This window comes from Acinonyx jubatus, chromosome B3 (genome assembly GCF_027475565.1).
Source record: "Acinonyx jubatus isolate Ajub_Pintada_27869175 chromosome B3, VMU_Ajub_asm_v1.0, whole genome shotgun sequence".
Taxonomy (NCBI): Eukaryota; Metazoa; Chordata; class Mammalia; order Carnivora; family Felidae; genus Acinonyx; species Acinonyx jubatus.
Window position 1 is genome coordinate 74,383,667 of NC_069386.1, and position 20,748 is coordinate 74,404,414.

At 38.4% G+C, this 20,748-nt stretch overlaps 1 non-coding gene across 1 annotated transcript; it reads left to right on the forward strand.

Moving 5' to 3' along the window:
• Nucleotides 1–17,472: 17,472 nt before the first annotated feature.
• LOC113601719 (U6 spliceosomal RNA) lies at nt 17,473–17,579 on the forward strand. The gene has a single exon (XR_003422993.1). It is a non-coding gene; the product is annotated as a U6 spliceosomal RNA (small nuclear RNA).
• The last annotated feature ends 3,169 nt before the right edge of the window (nt 17,580–20,748 follow it).

Consider the following 20,748-nt stretch of genomic DNA (forward strand, 5'->3'; position numbering starts at 1 on the left):
TGTCTGACCAAAAAGTCCAACAGAAACAAGAAGAAAATTTTGTTTTCCTGCACCATATGATCTGAACAATTTGACGTCTGCAACAATATGAGAGACAATTTTCAATTGCCTTTTAGGCTTAAATTGTACGACACCAGAAAATAAAATGTTTCTTCTTAATCTTCCTATTTTGTAAGCCCTTAGTTGAAGTTTTTCTAAATATTGGACTCCCAAGGCCTTAATTATTCAGAAAGAAAATTCAATTTCTTCAGGAAATTATCTCCCTCTTGCTTTTAGGAATCTGATCTTTGCCAAACAGAAACAATAAATAGGAAATAGTGTGTCTTTTTGAAGCGATTGGAAAAACCAGAACGCCATCTTTCAACTTGCCGTGTACATTACCAAGTGGGGACTGTTTTCTACAAAACATTAAAGGATCTTTTCCATGTGTTAGCTGGCTTAATGCTTGGGGGGAAAATCATTGTATTTAGAGAAAAAGTGCATTAATTGAACTCCACAGCATGTCTAATTCAATCCTCAGGAAAATGCTCTATCTCTGCAACATGAGCTGGGGGTGCACCAGTTACATATAAGGTGAGTGCAAACAAATGAACATGCACCTTGAGAGACCATATATTGGTTGGTGCTGCGCCAATAACAAAATTCTCACATAAGCTTCAGGACAGATTCTCTAATAGGCAACTTCAAAAACTATTTTTTTGGTTAAAGCTGTTTTCAGAAAACTGGAGGCAGAGAGTAAATGTTATTCCAAGGTTGATATGCTTGAGTTCTACTCCCAGTTTGGGTGCTGTTTCCTTTCTTTTAAAATTCTTTTCCTGAAGTATGGTAATGTCTAGAGTGCAGTTGTCTCAAGACACAGACAAACCTGACACAACTACTCTGTTGCCTGAAGTCTGAACTGGATAGCCCATGCTTATAGTGGGATTCCAGTCCAATATCCTCAAAAGATGTTTCATCCAAGCTGTCCGGATTCAAAGAAGTTATTTTATTACATATCCCTGAGTTTTGCCTAAAGCTGTCTACTCTAGTGGCTGTTACCTAAGCCTATTGTGTAACCATTGCCCTTGGTTTGCGGAAGGACATGTCTGTCTTTGCTCTTGATCCTACCATCTGCCACAGAAGGGAAATTTCCAGGCCAGTGATTACATTTTGCAACATCCACATTTTTACCATCCCCACTATGTAGTAGGCAGAGAGCTATTGTTGTAGCACAGGGATTACTGTTTACAAATCTGTCCTGTCCATTGGGGATGGTTCTCTTGGCAGGTGGTGGCTATATCCAGAGGCTGACATTTGGGATTTCCCTATTTTCCCAGGCAGAAGCAGGTTCAGTAGGGCCAGGGAAGTTCCTGACTTAGAACCATGGTGACTGATCCTACCAGGGTGGACAACCCAGTAGTGCTACGCCAGCCACTGGTACAGAAATGCCCTTCTTATCTTTTACAACACTGCCCACTGTGCTGAAGCACTGAACAGAGCTAAAGGCATTTCCAGATAGTGCTGCCTTAAAAGCAAAACTCCTTCAGAATGCCACCCCTGTGACTTAAAACCTAGCTCCAATAAATAGCTCCACTCCAATCAAGTCAGAGGAAGTCAGTCAACATCTCTCTCTCCACGACACGACACTGGGGGATTTTATAGTAAGTCATAATTCAATCCTTCATTAGAGGAAGAAAAAATGTAAATTAAAAATACCTCAGCCAAGCCATTCCCAGCAGCAATAACAGAAATCTCTGCTGGCTAAACAAGAGGCCACCAGACTGCTATCAGAACCTCTCTGTTTGCTATCATTTTAGACCACAATTAATTTAAAATTTTTACTTCCAAAGTAAAGGGAGGGAATACAATAATCCCAATTTACTTTTTAAATAAAAAGCTTAAGTGGAAAGGGTCCATGGGGAAAGCTCAACCCAGGCCAAGGTAATTCTCATCATGAGGAGAGATACCTGTTTAAAATGCAGAGTCACAGGACAGCCTGGCCTCTCTTCCCATAATGCTTCCTGTGGGCTTAAGAGAATTCTTTTATTTTTTTCCTTCCTTTTTGGTTTTTAAAAAAGTAAAGTTGGACTTGCAAACACTAGCAGTTACTGCCTTAAAAAAGCAATTCTAAGGAACTGAGAGGCCCTGCTGAAGAAATGCTCTCCAAAAGCGATAGGGAGCAAAGGGATTAAGAAGCAGATCATACAGCAAAATGTATCCAATATATAAAGCATCCAGAAAGGATCTGAGGCTTCCCTCCAGAAGCAATAGGCCAGATCATTCACAGAGGGGACAGGATTGGGGAATTCGCCGGACACAGAAATGGGGGAAGCATCTAAAGCATGTGGTCACAGTAGCGTTATTCAAGAGGGTGGTCTGGGTGAGACAGAATCAACCCCAAGTCACAGGGGGTATCCCACAGGGTACTGGAACAGTACTTGGGGTTCTACTATCTGGAGTAACTCACGAGAGCAGAGCAGGGTCCTTCTCTGTAGTCCCAGAACCAGAACTAGAGTAGCAGGCAAATTAACAGGGTCATTCTTGGGCAAAGTGGGACAAAGGATGGGCAGAGCTAATAAAACTGGGTACAAGATGAAGGCATTGTCAGAGGAACACATTCCCCGATTACATCTTAATCCCCAAATCAAATGAATAGAATACTTATTTGAATTTTTTGCGGATGATGACAATCACATCTCTTGTTTCTATGACAACATAGATTTCTGTTTGTCATCCCATCCGTCCACCACTTCTGTCTCTTTCACTCTATCTTTATGTATACCCTTGTCTCCGTGTTCCCCAGGGCTCCATCCATGGCCCCCTTTCCATCATACATGTTCCACTTCTCTCTGTTTTTCAGCAATAAATAAATAAATCCATATCAATCCCCCCACACTTTCGAAAACTCTACAGTTACATAACCAAGTGTCTGCCAGAAATCTTCACCTGCTCTTCCTAAGGCACTTGAAATTAAACACCATCCTATCTATAATTAAACTGATGCTCTTCCCCTTTCCCTTTACCCTACCCCTCCTAGACAAATTTGCCTTTCTTCTCTATTGCACTTCACAGTTATCACATTATCATCTGCTATGATATAAATTGTTTCCTCCAAAATCCACAGGGTGAAGCTCTAATCCCCAAAGTGATGGTATATGGAGGTGGGGACTTTGGGTGGTAATTAGGTTTAGGTGAGGTCAGGAGGATGTGGCTCTTATGATGGGATTAGTGCCTTTAAAAGAAGAGATTCCTCAGGGCACCTGGGCTCAGTCAGTTGGGCAACCAATTCTTGATCTCAGCTCAAGTCATGATCCCAGGGTTGTGGGATTGGGCCCTGCATCAGGCTCAACACTAAGAGTAGAGCCTGCTTGGGATTCTCTCTCTCTTTCCCTCTCTCTCTCTCTCTCTCCCTCTGCTCCTTTCCCCAGTTTGCTCACATTCTATTTCTCTAAAAAGAACAAATACAAAAACAAAAACAAAAAAAGGAAGAGACTCCAGGAGCTTGCTCTTCTCACTCCCCCATATCCACAAAGAAGAGGTCATGTGAGCACATAGGAAGATGGTGACCACCTGCAAGTCAACAGAAGAAACCTCAGAATAAAACCTTCCTTGCTGACACCTTGATCTTGGACTTCTCAGCCTCTGAAACTAGGCAAAATAAAGGTCTGTTTCTTCAGTCCCTCGTCTCTGGTATTCTGTTGTGGCAGCCTGAGCTAGTCTTTACCCAGTCTTCTGAGATAGAAACCAAACATTAATTCCATTCCCTTTCTTCTCACTTACCTTCCATATTTAATCACCTTTGATGTTCTCATCCACTGTATTTCTCTCTGACTTTCAGATACATCCCTTCTCTAATCCTACTGCCTCTCCTCTAATGCAGGTCATACCATATCTTATCTGAACTACTTTAATAGCCTCCTTCATGATCTCTGTGCTTTTAGACTGTCTGCCCTCTTAATAGTCCCAACCCCATACCTCTCAGTTCTCCAGAGTGGTACCATAGCAATCCCTCCAAAATGCAAATTTGACCATGTTACTAACCCATATAAAACTCAAATGCTTACCAACAGCTTTAGGAGAAAATCTGAGTAATTCAGTACTGTTTTTCTCCTAAACCATACTGCTTGTCATGAATTATAGGTACTCTCATGGTATGAATATATATAATCCCTCTCTAGAATCAGGGATTTTCACTTGCTGTGGTTTAACTGGTTTGTCTCAACTAGTTTTGAGTTATGTTAAAAATTATATGCCTACAGCAAATGATATATCCCAAGTTTTCAAATGATTTTCTTTTTCTATAAGAGCAAAGGGAGTAGATACAATATGTATCTCAGCAGAGATAAAACATGTATCTAGATGATCACTTTAGAATATGATATTTATTGTTGCCACTTTTCACTTGCTCCTTCTGCTTTTGTTTTTGTTTTTGTTTTGTTTTATTTTGTTTGAAGTATAGTTGACATACATATAGTTAACACATAACATTACATTGGCTTCAGTTGTACAACATAGTGATTGGACAACTCTATAGGTTATGCTGTGCTCACCGCAAGGGTAGCTACCATCTGTCACCATACAGCACATTTTTAAAATATTTTTTCCTTTTTTTTTTTTTTGTTTTCTTCAGTGTTGGTTGTGATCTCTCCTCTTTCATTCCTGATTTTATTTATTTGGGTCCTTTCTTTTTTCTTTTTGATCAGACTGGCTAGGGGTTTATCAATTTTGTTAATTCTTTCAAAGAACCATCTCCTGGTTTCAATGATCTGTTCTACTGGCTTTTTGTTTGTTTGTTTGTTTGTTTCAATATTCTGCTCTAATCTTTAATGTTTCCCATCTTCTGCTGTTTTGGGGTTTTATTTTCTGTTCTTTTTCCAGCTCTTTAAGGTGTAAGATTAGGTTATGTATCTGAGAACTTTCTTCCTTTGTCAGGAAGGCCTGGATTGCTAAATACTTCCCTCTTATGACTGACTTTGCTGCATCCCAGAGGTTTTGGGCTGTGGTGTTATCATTTCCATTGGCTTCCATGTACTTTTTAATTTTCTCATTCATTCTTTAGTAGGATGTTCTTTAATCTCCAAGTACTTGTTGTCTTTCCAAATTTTCTCTTGTGGTTGATTTCAAGTTTCATAGCATTGTGGTCTGAAAATATGCATGGTATGATCTCAATCTTTTTGAAATTGTTGAGGGCTGATTTGTGTCCCAGTATGTGGTCTATTCTGGAGAATGTTCCTTGTGCACTAGAGAAGAATGTGTATTCGGCTGCTTTAGGATGAAATGTTCTGAATATATGTTAAGTCCCTCCAGTCCAGTGTGCCATTCAAAGCCATTGTTTCCTTGTTGATTTTCTGTTTATATGATCTTTCCATTGTTGTAAGTGCGGTGTTGAAGTCCCCTACTGTTATGGTATTACTGTCAATGAGTTTCTTTATGTTTGTGATTAATTGATTTGTATATTTGGGTGTTTCACCTGGGGGACATATATGTTTACAATTCTTAGATCTTCTTGGTGGATAGACCCCTTAATTATGATATAATGCCCTTCTTTAACCCTTCTTATAGTCTTTATTTTAAAATCTAGATTGTCTTATATAAGTATGGCTACTCTGGCTTTTTATACCCATTAGTATGATAGATGGTTTTCCATCCCTTTACTTTCAATCTGAAGGTGTCTTTAGGTCTAAAATGAGTCTCTTGTAAAGAGCATATAGACAGATCGTGTTTTCTTATCCATTCTATTACCCTATATCTTTTTATTGGAGTATGTAGTCCATTGACATTTAGACTGAGTACTGAAACTTATGAATTTATTGTCATTATGTTGCCTGTAGAGTTGGAGTTTCTGGTGATGTTCTCTAGTCCTTTCTAGTCTTTGTTGCTTTTGGCCTTTTTTGTTTTGTTTCTCTTTTCTCCCCTCAGAGAGTCCCCCTTAAAATTTCTTGCAGGGCTGGTTTAGTGGTCATGAATACCTTTAGTTTTTGTTTGTCTTAGAAGCTCTTTATCTGGAGCTTGTGGGCTGGTGAAAACGTGGAGATCTGGGGTGGCAGGAGCACCTGGAGAGACTCTGGAACGTCTGTGCCCTTTCCCCACACTGGGTCCTGTGTATTTTCTCCATCTGGCTGTTCCTGATTTATCTCCTTCTGTAATAAGCCAGTGATCTAGTGAGAAACATGTTTCTCTGAGTTGTGTGAGTTGCTCTAGCCAATTGATGGAAACCAAGGAGGTGGGCATGGGATCCTCCCTCAGAAGCATAGTTTAAAGCCTTACATATTTGAGATTTCGATGGAAGATGGTGCTGTATGAGGACGCTGGGCTCACCTTGTCCTGCTGATCACTTAGATTCCACCTACATCTGCCTAAATAACCCAGAAAACTGCCAGAGGAGTAGCAGAACAGACTCTCTGGAGCCAAGTGTAGACAAGAGGCCCATGGAAGAGGGTAGGAAGGGCGGAGAGGTGGTGCGTGCTACACGGACTGATGGGAGGGAGCCAGGGCAGTGAAGGGGCAGCCAGCCCAGCAAAGCAGAGCCCCCGAAGATGGGCTTGCAAAAGCAGAGGGGTCGGACTCTGTGAGTTCTGACAGCTAGTGGGACTTACCAACTGGAATGTTAAAAGTCAACAGCTCTGCTCTTGGAGAGTGGGGAGGGTGAAAGGATGCCAGGAGGGAGAGCTGTTGAGCCCTGGAAGACAGAGCTCACCTTGACGGAGGAACAAAGGAGCTGGCAAGTACCATTTCCCTCTCCCATCCCCCAGCCGAAATTCCAAAGGGAACCAGTTCCCGTCACTGAACTTACTTGCACTGCACAAATTCCCAATGCTGTGCTTCTGTGGATCCATCCCTCTGATGGGCCTGCCTCTCTCCTGGTGCTGCAGGGCCCCTCCTGTAGGGAACCACTGATGGCAAGGCAAACTAAGCCTTCCCACCCCCCACCCCCTGCCCAGGCACCTTGTGGATTCACCCTGGCTAATATGCCCTTGGCCAGATCCCATTGAGGCAGCACCACTGGCCTGGCAGTGTGCAAGTAGCCCAGACAAGGGCCACACCACTCCACAGTGAGTCATTGGGTCTGAATGCTGCCCCACCAACCAACACGTTACTCTGGACAGCACAGGGGAAGTGTGCTGCAGTTTGGAGCTACCGCAGGGACTACGCAAAACGATGAGACGGAAGAATTCTCCTCAAAAGAAACTCCAGGAAGTAGCGACAGCGAACAAATTGATCAAAAACTATTTAAGCAATATAACAGAACAAGAATTTAGAGTGATAGTCATAAAATTAATCACTGGGCTTGAAAAAAGCATGGAGGACAGCAGAGAATCTATTGCTACAGAGATCAAGGGACTAATAAATAGTCATGAGTAACTAAAAACTGCTATAAATGAGGTGCAAAATAAAACGGAGGTGGCCACAGCATGGATTTAAGAGGCAGAGGAGAGAATAGGTGAATTAGAAGGTAAAATTATGGAAAAAGAGAGAGCTGAGAAAAAGAGAGATAAAAAAATCCAGGAGTATGAGGGGAGAAATAGAGAACTAAGTGATGCAATCAAACGGAACAATATCCGTATCATAGGAATTCCAGAAGAAGAAGATAGAGAGAAAGGGGCTGAAGGCATACTTGAACAATCATAGCTGAGAGCTTCACTGATCTGGGGAAGGAAAAAAGAATTGAAATCCAAGAGTCACAGAGAACTCCCTTCAGACGTAACTTGAATCAGTCTTCTGCATGACATAGCATAGTGAAACTGGCAAAATACAAGGATAATGAGAAAATTCTGAAAGCAGCTATGGATAAACAGGCCCTGACTTACAAAGGTAGACACATAAGGGTAGTAGTAGACCTATCTACTGAAACTTGGCAGGCCAGAAAGGAATGGCAGGAAATCTGCAATGTGATGAACAGAAAAAATATGCAGCCAAGAATCTTTTATCCAGAAAGTCTGTCATTCAGAATAGAAGGAGAAATAAAGGTTTTCCCAAACAAAAACTGAAGGAATTCATTACTACTAAACCAGCCTTACAAGAGATCCTAAGACGAACTCTGTGACTGAAATGTTGCAGGGACCACAAAGTACCAGAGACATCACTACAAGCATGAAACCTACAGACATCACAATGACTCTAAACCCATATCTGTCAATAATAACACTGAATGTAAATGGATTAATGCTCCAACCAAAAGACATAGGGTATCAGAATGGATAAAAAACCCAAGCCCCATCTATTTGCTGTCTACAAGAGACTCATTTTAGACCTGAGGACATCTTCAGATTGAAAGTGAGGGGATTGAGAACTATCTCATGCTACTGGAAGTCAAAAGAAAGCTGGAGTAACCATACTTATATCAGATAAACTAGACTTTCAATTAAAGGCTGTAACAAGAGATGAAGAAGGACATTATATAATAATTACAGGGTCTATCCATAAGGAAGTGCTAACAATTATAAATGTCTATGCGCCGAATACAGGAGCCCCCAAATATATAAAACAATCACAAACCTAAGCAACCTTATTGATAAGAATGTAGTAATTTCAGGGGACTTTAATACTCCACTTACAACAATGGATAGATCATCTTGACACAGAATCAATAAAGAAACAAGGGCCCTGAATGATACATTGGACCAGATGGACTTGACAGATATATTTAGAACTCTGCATCCCAAAGCAACAGAATATACTTTCTTCTCGAGTGCACATGGAACAGTCTCCAAGATAGACCACATATTGGGTCACAAAACAGCCCTCAATAAGTATACAAGAATTGAGATCATACCATGCACACTTTCAGACCACAATGGTATGAAACTTGAAATAAACCACAGGAAAAAGTCTGGAAAACTTCCAAAAGCATGGAGGTTAAAGAACACCCTACTGAAGAATGAATGGGCCAACCAGGCAATTAGAGAAGACATTTAAAAATACATGGAAACAAATGGAAAATCAAAATACAACAATCCAAATGCTTTGGGATGCAGTGAAGGCAGTCCTGAAAGGAAAATACATTTCAATCCAAGCAAATCTAAAGAAATAAGAAAAATCCCAAATACAAAATCTAACAGCACACCTAAAGGAAACAAAGCAGAACAGCAAAAAGACACCCCAAACCAAGCAGAAGAGAAATAATAAAAATCAGAGTGGAAATAAAAATCAGAGCAGAAATAATAAAAATCAGAGCAGTAGAGCATTTCTTTTTTTTTAATTTTTTAAATGTTTTATTTATTTTTGAGACAAAGAGAAACGAGTGTGAGCAGGGGAGGGGCAGAGAGAGAGAGAGAGAGAGAGAGAAGGAAAGAATCTGAACCAGGCTCCAGGCTCTGACCTGTCAGCACAGAGCCCGACGCAGAGCTTGAACCCACAAACCACGAGATCATGACCTGAGCTGAAGTCAGACGCTTAACTGATTAAGCCACCCAGGCACCCCATAGAAGTGTAGAGTATTTCGATGAAACCAAGAGTTGGCTTTTTGAAAAAATAAATAAAATTGATAAACCTCTCGCCAGGCTTCTCAAAAAGAAAAGAGATAGATAAAATCATGAATGAAACTGGAATTATTACAATCAATCCCTCAGAAATACAAGCAATTGTCAGGGAATACTATGAAAAACTATGTGCCAAAAAAATGGACAACCTGGAAGAAATGGACAAATTCCTAAGCATGCACATACTTCCAAAACTCAAACGGGAAGAAATAGAAAACTTGAAGTGACCCATAACCATCAAAGAAATTGAATCAGTTATCAAAAATCTCCCAACAAATAAGAGTCCTGGACCAGATGGCTTCCCTGGGGAATTCTAGCAGACATTTAAAGCAGAGATAATACCTATCCTTCTCAAGCTGTTCCAAAAAATAGAAAGGGATGGAAAACTTCCAGACTCATTCTATGAAGCCAGCATTACTTTGATTCCCAAACTAGACAGACACCCAGAAAAAAAAAAAAAAAAGAGAGAACTAAAGGCCAATATCCCTGATGAATATAGATGCAAAAATTCTCAACAAGATACTGGCACATTGAATTCAACAACATATAAAAAGAATTATTCACCACGATCAAGTGGGATTCATTCCTGGGCTGCAGGGCTGGTTCAACATTTGCAAATCAATCAGTGTGATACATCACATTAATAAAAGAAAAGAAAAAAACCATATGATCCTGTCAATAGATGCAGAAAAAGTATTTGACAAAATTCAGCATCCTTTCCTAATAAAAACCCTTGAGAAAGTCGGGATAGAAGGAACATACTTAAGCCACTTCATAAAAGCCACTTATGGAAAGCCCACAGCTAATACCATCAATGGGGAAAAACTGAGAGCTTTCCCCCTGAGATCAGGAACACGACAGGGATGCCCACTCTCACCGCTGTTGTTTAACATAGTGTTGGAAGTTCTAGCATCAGCAATCAGAAAACAAAAGGAAATCAAAGGCATTAAAATTGGCAAAGATGAAGTCAAGCTTTCACTTTTTGCAGATGACATGATATTACACATGGAAAACTTGATAGATTCCACCAAAAGTCTGCTAGAACTGATGTGTGAATTCAGCAGGGTCGCAGGATACAAAATTAATGTACAGAAATAGGTTGCATTTTTATATACCAATAGTGAAGCAACAGAAAGAGAAATAAAGAAACTGATCCCATTCACAATTGCACTAAGAATCTTAAAATACCTAGGAATAAACCAAACCAAAGATGTAAAAGATCTGTATGCTTAAAACTATAGAAAGCTTATGAAGGAAATTGAAGAAGATACAAAAACATGGAAAAACGTTCAGTGCTCATGGATTGGAAGAATAAATATTGTTAAAGTGTCAATACTACCCAAACCTATCTACACAGTCAATGCAATCCCAGTCAAAATTGCACCAGCATTCTTCTCAAAGCCAGGGTGAGCAATCCTAAAATTTGTATGGAATCAAAAGTAATAGTGAAGAAGAAAACCAAAGCGGGAGGCATCACAATCCCAGACTTTAGCCTCTACTACAAAGCTGTAATCATCAAGACAGCATGGTATTGGCACAAAAACAGACACATAGACCAATGGAATAGAATAGAAACCCCAGAATTGGACCCACAAATGTATGGCCAACTAATCTTTGACAAAGCAGCAAAGAGTATCCAATGGAAAAAAGACAGTCTCTTTTACAAATGGTGCTGGGAGAACTGGACAGCAACATGCAGAAGAATGAAACTAGACCACTTTCTTACACCATTCACAAAAACTCAAAAAGGATGAAGGGCCTGGATGTGAGACAGGAAACCATCAAAACCCTAGAGGAGAAAGCAGGAAAAAACCCTCTGACCTCAGCCGTAGCATTTTCTTACTTGACACCTCTCCAAAGGCAAGGGAATTAAACACAAAAATGAACTACTGGGACCTCATCAGGATAAAAAGCTTCTGCACTGCAAAGGAAACAATCAACAAAACTAAAAGGCAACCGACAGAATGGGAAAAGATATTTGTAAATGACATATTGGACAAAGGACTAGTATCCAAAATCTATAAAGAACTCACCAAACTCCACACCCAAAAAACGAATAATCCAGTGAAGAAATGGGCAGAAGAAATGAATAGACACTTCTTTAAAGAAGACATCCGGATGGCCAACAGGCACATGAAAAGATGCTCAACATCACTCCTCACCAGGGAAATACAAATCAAAACCACACTGAGATATCACCTCATGCCAGTCAGAGTGGCTAAAATAAACAAATCAGGAGACTATGGATGCTGGAGAGGATGTGGAGAAATGGGAACCCTCTTGCACTGTTGTGGTAATGCAAACTGGTGCAGCCACTCTGGAAAACAGTGTAGAGGTACCTCAAAAAATTAAAAATAGATCTACCCTATGACCCAGCAATAGCAGCTAGGAATTTACCCAGGGGATACAGGAGTTCTGATGCATAGGGGCACTTAAACCCCAATGTTTATAGCAGCACTTTCAAAAATAGCCAAATTATGGAAAGAGCCTAAATGTCCATCAACTGATGAATGGATAAAGAAATTGTGGTTTATATATACAATGGAACACTATTTGGCATGAGAAAGAATGAAATATGGCCATTTGTAGCATTGTGGATGGAAATGGAGAGTGTTATGCTAAGTGAAATAAGTCATACAGAGAAAGATACCATGTTTTCACTCTTATGTGGATCCTGAGAAACTTAACAGAAGACCATGCGGAAGGGAAGGGAAGGGAAAAAAAAGTTAGAGACGGAGGGAGGCAAGCCATAAGAAACTCTTAAAAACTGAGAATAAACTGAGGATTGATGGGGGGTTGGGAGGGAGGGGAAAGTGGGTGATGCGCACTGAGGAGGGCATCCCTCTTGGGATGAGCATTGGGTGTTGTATGGAAACCAATTTGACAATAAATTTCATGTAAAAAATAAAAAATAAAAAAATAAAGCGTTAAGAAATTCTTTATCTTACCTTCTATTTTGAATGACGTTCTTGCTGGATAAAGAATTCTTGGTTGCATATTATTCTGATTCCTCACGTAGAATATATCCTGCCATTCCTTTCTGGCCTGCCCAGTTTCTGTAGATAGGTCTGCTGCAAACCTGATCCATTTTCCCTTATAGGTTAAGGATTTTTTTTCCCTTGTTGCTTTGTGAATTCTTTCATTTTCAGTGTGTTTTGTGAATTTGACTATAATATGCCTTATTGATGGTCGGTTTTTGTTGAATCTAATGGGAGTTCTCTGTGCTTCCTGGATTTTGATGTCTGTGTCTTTCCCCAGGTTAGGAAAGTTTTTTGCTAGGATTTGCATACCTAAACCTCCTGCCCTTTTCTCTCTCTTAATCTTTTGGGACCCCTGTGATTCTGATATTATTCCTTTTTAATGAGTTACTGAGTTCTCTAATTCTTATATTATGCTCTTTTGCCTTAGTTTCCCTTTTTTTTCTGCTTCATTATTCTCCATAATTTTGTCATCTTTATCACTGATTTGCTGCTTTGCTTCATCTATCCTTGTTCCCATGGCAATCTTTTGAGATTTCATGTCATAACATTTTTAATTTTGTCCTGATTAGATTTTACTTCTTTTATTTCCACAGAAAGGGATTCTATGCTTTTCTCAACCCCAGCTAGTAATCTTATTATCGTGATTCTAAATTCTAGTTCAGACATCTTGTTTGTATTTGTGTTGATTAAGTTTCTGGCTGTCATTTCTTCCTGTTCTTTCTTTTGGGGTGAATTCCTTCTTTTTGTCATTTTGGAGGAAGAAAAATAATTAACAAAAACTAAAATTAAAAAATTAAAAACAAAAAAATCCAAAAAAAGGAAGCTAGATACTAGATGTATTTTGGTCTTCTTGTTGAAAGAAGCTTGATAGATAGAATAGAGAAAAAGGGAAAGAAAAGAGAAAAAAAAGAAAGAAAAAAAGAAGAAAAAAGAAAATGTTTAAACATTAAAAAATATACAATAGAATAAAATTAAATAAATAAATTAAAATAGAATAAAAAATTTACAAAAAAATAAAAATATAGTAAAATAATTTTTTTAATTATGAAAATGGGAAATAGTATCCAAGAATAAGAAATGAAAAAGAGAAAAAAATGAATAGACCAGCCAACAGAATGAAATTTGAATGAAATTACATCCAATTTCCCCTAGAACTCAAACCATGAAGCACTCTATTATTCATACACTAAGCAGGGGGAGAGACTTGTGATCGTCCTCTTGGGCTTGGTTGGCACAGTTGCACTACATTTGGTGTAATAGCTCCATTCTCTACTAGGTGGTGCTGCTTAGCTTATTGGGGTGGATCTGTGTGGCATGCATGCAGGTGTATGCACAGGTGTGGGACAGGTGAAAATGGCATCACCCAGCTCCCCAGTCTCTAGCATGAGAACTCTGTGCTCTCACCAACTGGCCATCAGGTAACCGTCCTTTGTCTCCAGCTTCCGTCCACTCCCTGTTCCACAATGCCCATGACCAAGCTGTCAGACTGCCAGGTGGCACCTCTCTCCAGAATTTTAAATCAGATGGGGCTGTGTTTCCAAACCCCTCATTTCTCAGTGTCCTGTAACTTACACTGATCGTCTGGGGGAGGGTCTTGCCAAACAATGGTCAGGTGCTGGCTTGCCCCCAGGAATGCTTGTTGGACTGTGCCACTGCAAAGGCCCAGAGACTGCGTCTGTGTGCCAGCCTGTCACAGAAAAAGTTCACACAATCATGTAGCAGCAGCAGCAGTTCAGGGGACTAGAGCAAATCACAGCATGCAGTGGGCACCAGGCTTCAGCACACCCAAGGGTCCTTGTTCCAACACCAGCAAACGTTGCTGTTTTCTGGGGTCCCTTGGGACCTTTTCCTGTGGGGAGGTTACACACCTCTACCAAATGTCCTCCCAGCAGGGGAACATCTTCTCCCTGTGTGACCCAATGACCCCTCAGACCTTAATGTCTGCTCCTGAGGATTAACCCATGTCACCAGAGCACCACCAGGTATCAAGCTGCGGAATTTCCAACTCTGTGCTCCCCTGCTTATAGAGCCCTAATTGTATTCAAACTCTATCCTTTCTCCTTTCTCCCTTTCTTTTTTAAACCCTGTGGGTGCTTCCACTCTTTCTTCTTCTCTTCAGCTGCTTTCGGGGTGAGTACTTTTCCTGTACTCTCCCCCCATCTCTGTCCTCTCTCTGCAAACAAAAACAGTTCCCTATCCTCCACAGCTTTTCTATCCCCCAGTTCACCTCTCTGCTGTTGTGTACCTGCCAAGTTCTATGGCTCAAGTTATGCAGATTGTTGTGTTAATCCTCAGATCAATTTTCTAGGTGTGCAAAATGGTTTGTTGCTGATCTAGTTATATTTCAGAGATGAGAGAAGCAGAAAATTTCCATGCTGCTCCACCATTCTGGCCTCTCCCTTCATTTTTTTAAATGTTTATTTATTTTGGAAGAGAGAGAGAGAGAGAGAGAGAGAGAGAGAGAGGAAGTGGGGGATGGGCAGAGAGAGAGGGAGACACAGAATCTGAAACAGGCTCCAGGCTCTGAGCTGTCAGCACAGAGCTTGATGCAGGGCTTGAACCCATAAACCATGAGACTGGACGCCTAACCAACTGAGCCACGCAGGTGCTACCTTTTTCCCCCCCATTTTTTATTGATTTGAGTGAGAGAGAGGGGAAGAGACGGAGACAGACAGAATCCCAAGCAGGTTCCACGCTCAATGCATAGCCTGATGTGTGTCTCGATCCCAAAATGGTGAGATCATGACCTGAGCTGAAACCAAGAATCAGATGCTCAAGTGACTGAGCCACCCAGGCACCCCACCATACAACACTATTACAATACTATTGGCTATATTTCCTATGCCATAACTTTCACCCTCATGACTTACTCATTCCATAGCTATAGCCTGTACCTACCACTCCCCTAATTTGACATATTTTAAAAGGCTTACTTGTCTGATCACCACTTACTTTCCAATTTTATCTCTCACCGTATCACCTTGTAAGACTAGATTATTTGTGTTTCCCCAAACATATCACATTTCTTAATATTTTGCTGGCTACTTATGTTGCTCCCTTCACTTAAAATGATATCCTCCCCCAAATTATCCTGGCATTTTTCTATTTGTATTTCAAAATGCAGCTCAAACATTAACTTCTCTGTAAAGTATTTTTCTAATCCCTTTCTTTTGCTATACTTTTCCATGTTTATTAAACATCTTTTATTTTAAATCAGTATCCTACTACATTGTAATTATTTTGAATGAAGTTTTAATAGATGATGCCCATGACTTTTGATTTGTAGTTCTTTTATTGTTGTTAAATTTATTAAAGTTTCTTCTTGAATTCATTGCTTTTTAGAAGGGTACTACTTCTAATTTCTAAACATAAAAATGATCCCACTTCTTAGTTGTTGATTCCTAACTTAACTGCATTGTAATTAATATATTTTGTATGTCATTGACTACTTGAAATATGCAAAGACTTCTTCTTCTGATCTATCACTTGGTCCAATTTGTAAATATTTTATGTGAGCTTCAAAACATTGTATGTTCTCTATTAGCTTAAGAGTCCATAAATAACTACTAAACTCATTTATTTTTTTAAATGCTTTATCTGTAGGTTTCTGATAGAAATGTGTTCAAATCTCCTTTTAGTTTCCATGAGTTGGTTTTGTACATTTTGACTGTGCTATTGGACGCATACAAATTTGTGGTATTGATGTCCTGAGAGATACTGAGAATTGTTTCTTTTATTATGTAAAGTCCTATCTTTTCTACTAATGCATTTTACTTTGGTATATTTTGTAGTAAAATCTTGGATATTTTTTGGGAGATTTATATATACCTATGTCTTTTCCAAACTCTGTATGGGTGTGGCATGTCTTTTGGCTGTGTTTTTTTTCTGATCAGTATTTTAGAGTGTATGTTATCTCTTAATTTTCAAATTGTGTATTATGAAAAATTATTGGAAGAAAATACCTAGGTATATTTTCTGCCTTTGGATAGGTGAATTTTATCCATTTACAATTATTTTTATTACGCTGTAATTTACTGTTGTATATTTAATGGTTTCAGGAACTTGCTTATACCAGTGCACAAGAAATGACTGTGCACATCTCTTCCTGACTGTTCTTTTAATGACATCTCACAGTAGCAGCTTAAAATGGGTCATGGTAGGATTATTAGCTCCACAGAAATAGGCAGATTATAAAAATTAGAACTTTTTTAGAAGAAAATAGTTGTTAAATATTTTCTATCACATTTTTGGATGTATTTGTTATGACTATCTTCAAGTGCTGTATTCTTTATATACCAATCTTCTTTCCTGCTTCTTTTTACTCTCACCTTCTGTTCTGTTGAGAAAATTTTAATATTTCCTTTGAAGACATTTTGTTTTGTCTCTCTAAATTGAAGGTTTTTTTAGTATTCATTTTTGATAGAAGTTTTTGAGCATGCATGTGTGTTGTTATTGTTGTTGCTGTGGTTTTGATATTTGGCTTTAGATTTCCTGCCTGCCTTTTTTTGTACCTGTTCACTTCCAGACATTCTGTGGTTGCCTTCAACCTGACCCGGCATGCCTACAGTTTATGCACAGGTCTCAAAGCAGTTTTTCAGAGTTCCTCACCTGCAGTGATATTTATGTTATCACAGGTGACATTATTTTCTCATTATTTCATTTCATAATCTTTTCCTATCCAGAAATGAATACATGTGTATCACCCAAATTTAGGAACATATATAAGAAGAAACAAAAAACTGAAGTCCTACATATACATGTAGCTATTTCTAACTATATTTTAATAAATATGTGATTATAGCCCACCATTTATAAAAGTTTGTATTTGATGTCTCAATTTATAAAAGTTTATAAAAATTTATAAAATTTGTATAATTTTAAAAATTTATAAAATTTTATATATATTTATAAAAATAAGTTTAAGGCATGTATAACATTATAAGGTGGAAATACCATAATTTAAAGAGTCATTTTATTATTGGTAGGTATTCAGGTCACTTCATTTTTTGTTTGGCTATTAAAAAGTATTGTCAGTGCTCGCTTCGGCAGCACATATACTAAAATTGGAACGATACAGAGAAGATTAGCATGGCCCCTGCGCAAGGATGACACACAAATTCGCGAAGCGTTCCATATTAAAAAAAAAAAAAGTATTGTCACAGTACATACTGTTTATCATATATCCTTAGAAATTATTTTTTAAGTGTAACAACTGTTTCAAAGATGTGAACTTTGTAAAAACTACTTTACCACATTGTCAAATTTCCCCATAGAAAGATTATATTAATATAGATTCCAATCAATACTATGGACATATGCCAGGGCCAATATATTTTATGATTTATCTCCAACACTATTATATTCAATATTGCTTATCCTCTTCTATTTTTCTTACTCTATGGTTTAGAAGAGGCACTGAAAAGAAATTAAATTATTTAGGAAACATTGAAATATTGGTATGATTAGGTGGATATTCTTTGGATTTTATCTTAAAGAAAATTAATTCCTCTAACTCTGTCACTTTCTGTATTCTCTGATAAAATGGAAAGAAGCACATTAATTGGCATTAGATGAGAGGCGAATTCCCACTATTTCCTAAGAGCCAGGAACACTTGATACTAAGCTTGTTTACTGCTTCTCCCCTCCCTGGCCCGGGGCTATATAGACCACTGTCTATTGAAACTAAGCATTTTCTAGACCTGTGAACATATCAATATACCATGTCAAATATTGTAATAGGTATTTTTTATCTCTAAAGAATAATGGGAAGAATTGATAATACCAATAATAGTATTATCTGATTTTGATCAAGTATTTTAACAAACATAAGACATTCTTCCTTTTCCTTACAAATATTTGTTTTTCCTACTAATAAGGGGAAATCTTGAATAATTGTCCAATGTAATTCCCCATACTATACAGGAAAGTTAGTCTTCCATTTTTTGTTCTCAGTATAAATAGTGATTTTATTTTATTTCATTGTTTTAAACCATTTTAAGATTATCTGTTTGTAGTTACTAGATGAACCATTTGTATTAACCCAATTCAATAACACAACTGATTTAGGGTCGCCTGGGTGGCTCAGTCGGTTAAGCATCTGACTCCAGCTCAGGTCACGATCTCACGGTTGGTGAGTCCAAACCCTGCATCAGGCTCTGTGCTGGCAGCTCAGTGCCTGGATCCTGCTTCAGATTCTGTCTCCCTCTCTCTCTCTGTGCCTCCCCCACTCATATTCTGTCTCTCTCTCTCTCTGAAAAAAAAAGTAAACATTAAAAAAATAGGTAAATAACACAAGTGATTTAGATCAAGTGTATTCTATATAATGAACACATTTGGTCAGTTGTTTTAGAATAGTGAAAAGACAATTAAGTTCCCTTTAAGTATTTATTTTCCAAATTAAAAGATGAATGTTACAGGGCACCTGGTTGGCTGAGTTGGAAAAGCAAGGGACCCTTGATCTTGAAGTTGTGAGTTTGAGCCCCATGTAGGGTGTAGAGATTACTAAAGAAAAAATAAATAAACATTAAAAACCCCTAAAAGATGCAGGTTATTCTATGTTTCTTTAAAATCTGATTAACATATTATATCTTCTGTTTATCTTTTAAATTATTTAAAAATCCTCACTGAAAATATTTAGCTATGAAAATTAAACTTGGCCACTATCTTCAAGGAGCCTTTGACTAGCTCTAAATATAAAGGAATTATCACTTTCTGTATCTACATGCAATTTGTGAAAGAAAAAATTAAAAATTTGCATTTCTTAGAAATTTGGATGGTCAGTAAAGAAAAAGTCATGCCATAGACCTCTGTAATCAATTTCCTACTATGTTAAAGATAAAAAACAAGATCAAGTTTAAAAAGTATGCTGCAATGATTCATTATGAAGAATGCAATGATATTAATATATATGTGCAGACTTTTACGATCTATTCAATATTTACAGCACACTCAGAATGAAGGTTATTCACGAGGCAGGGGCCTCACTACTGCCCTTTGGTGAGCAAAATGTGAAGAGATTGTTTTCCTTTTCTTCCAGGAAATTCCTCCTCTCTGCAACAAAACGAATAAACAGAAAGACAATTTGTTTCTTGATTATTTGTTTGGTTGTAAGAAGAGAAGGGCTCTAGGATGCTTAAGTATATCCTCAGTAAAGGATACTGCTGTGGGATGAAAGGAGAGCCTATTTTATAAAAGTATTTGTAAAGGAAGATGATATAATTACTGAGAAAGAGGATTCACCTCCCCATAAAGACTTGTTTGTTTGTTTGTTTGCTTTTTATGACTCTTATTAGCATTGTGAGATATAACTCATGGTCTTATAAGACACCTCTTATTATTATGTTTCTATGAACATAGGATTTCTAGAGGCAATTTATTACTTCTTTCTTTGATTAACTTCAGACTTGTATCTGTTTTAAGATTTAGAGTACAGTATGTTCGCTCATTTTCAAATTACAAAAAAGGTGAGAAAGTAATATTTTATCTTTTTTTAAGGAAAGCCTACTTTTTATGTGCTAGTTTAGCACAAATGTTAACATTTTAAATATCACTTGTGACAAGACAGTCGTCTTTTGCAAAGCAGGAAGATGAACTTGGGTTTAGGGTTTAACTTCTTCGTGGGTTGTCAGAACCTCAGCAGGTACAGGAGTCCTCTCTAACTTGGCCCAGGAAAAACATGGCTGCTCCAAATGCCATCTGCTTTTCGTCACCTTTTGTGTAAGACTCAGGAAAGGATATGGCTAAAGCATTGCAACTAACCAAAATCTTTACAGCCTCTTCCCATCTTGGGACCTATGCTGTGCATCAAGTTTTTGGGGTTCAGGAATAAAAGTAGAAGAGAAAAATAAAGGATGGTATATAGGTTTAATTGAATTCCTTGTTTTCTACAAGGGTAAAGATTAGGATGAATGCATAGACCAAAGCATCATCATCTGGCAATTTTAGGTGGCTTCCACGGATACTCTCACATCTGCTGACATTCCAAAACGGGTGTGTAGAGTAAGTGGAAACTTCCCACAACATTAGCCCTGTCCACATGCCAGGAAAGCAAATATTACCCTCTTTCCATGTCCCACACTCAGACTCTATTGTCAGCTCTCCTTTATAATTCCATATTATCAGAAATCAGGAAAAAACAATGAATACACACATTTCTCCACTCAAACAGGTCAAAGGGTGCTTGTGCAGACAATGTAAACCATTCTCCATTTTATGTTAACGGCAACCTGTCAGACAGAGATGGCCTCAAATATAGCCCCCCCCCCCCCCCCAGCTGACGGGCCTAATTAAAAGAAAGAGTTCAAATTTTA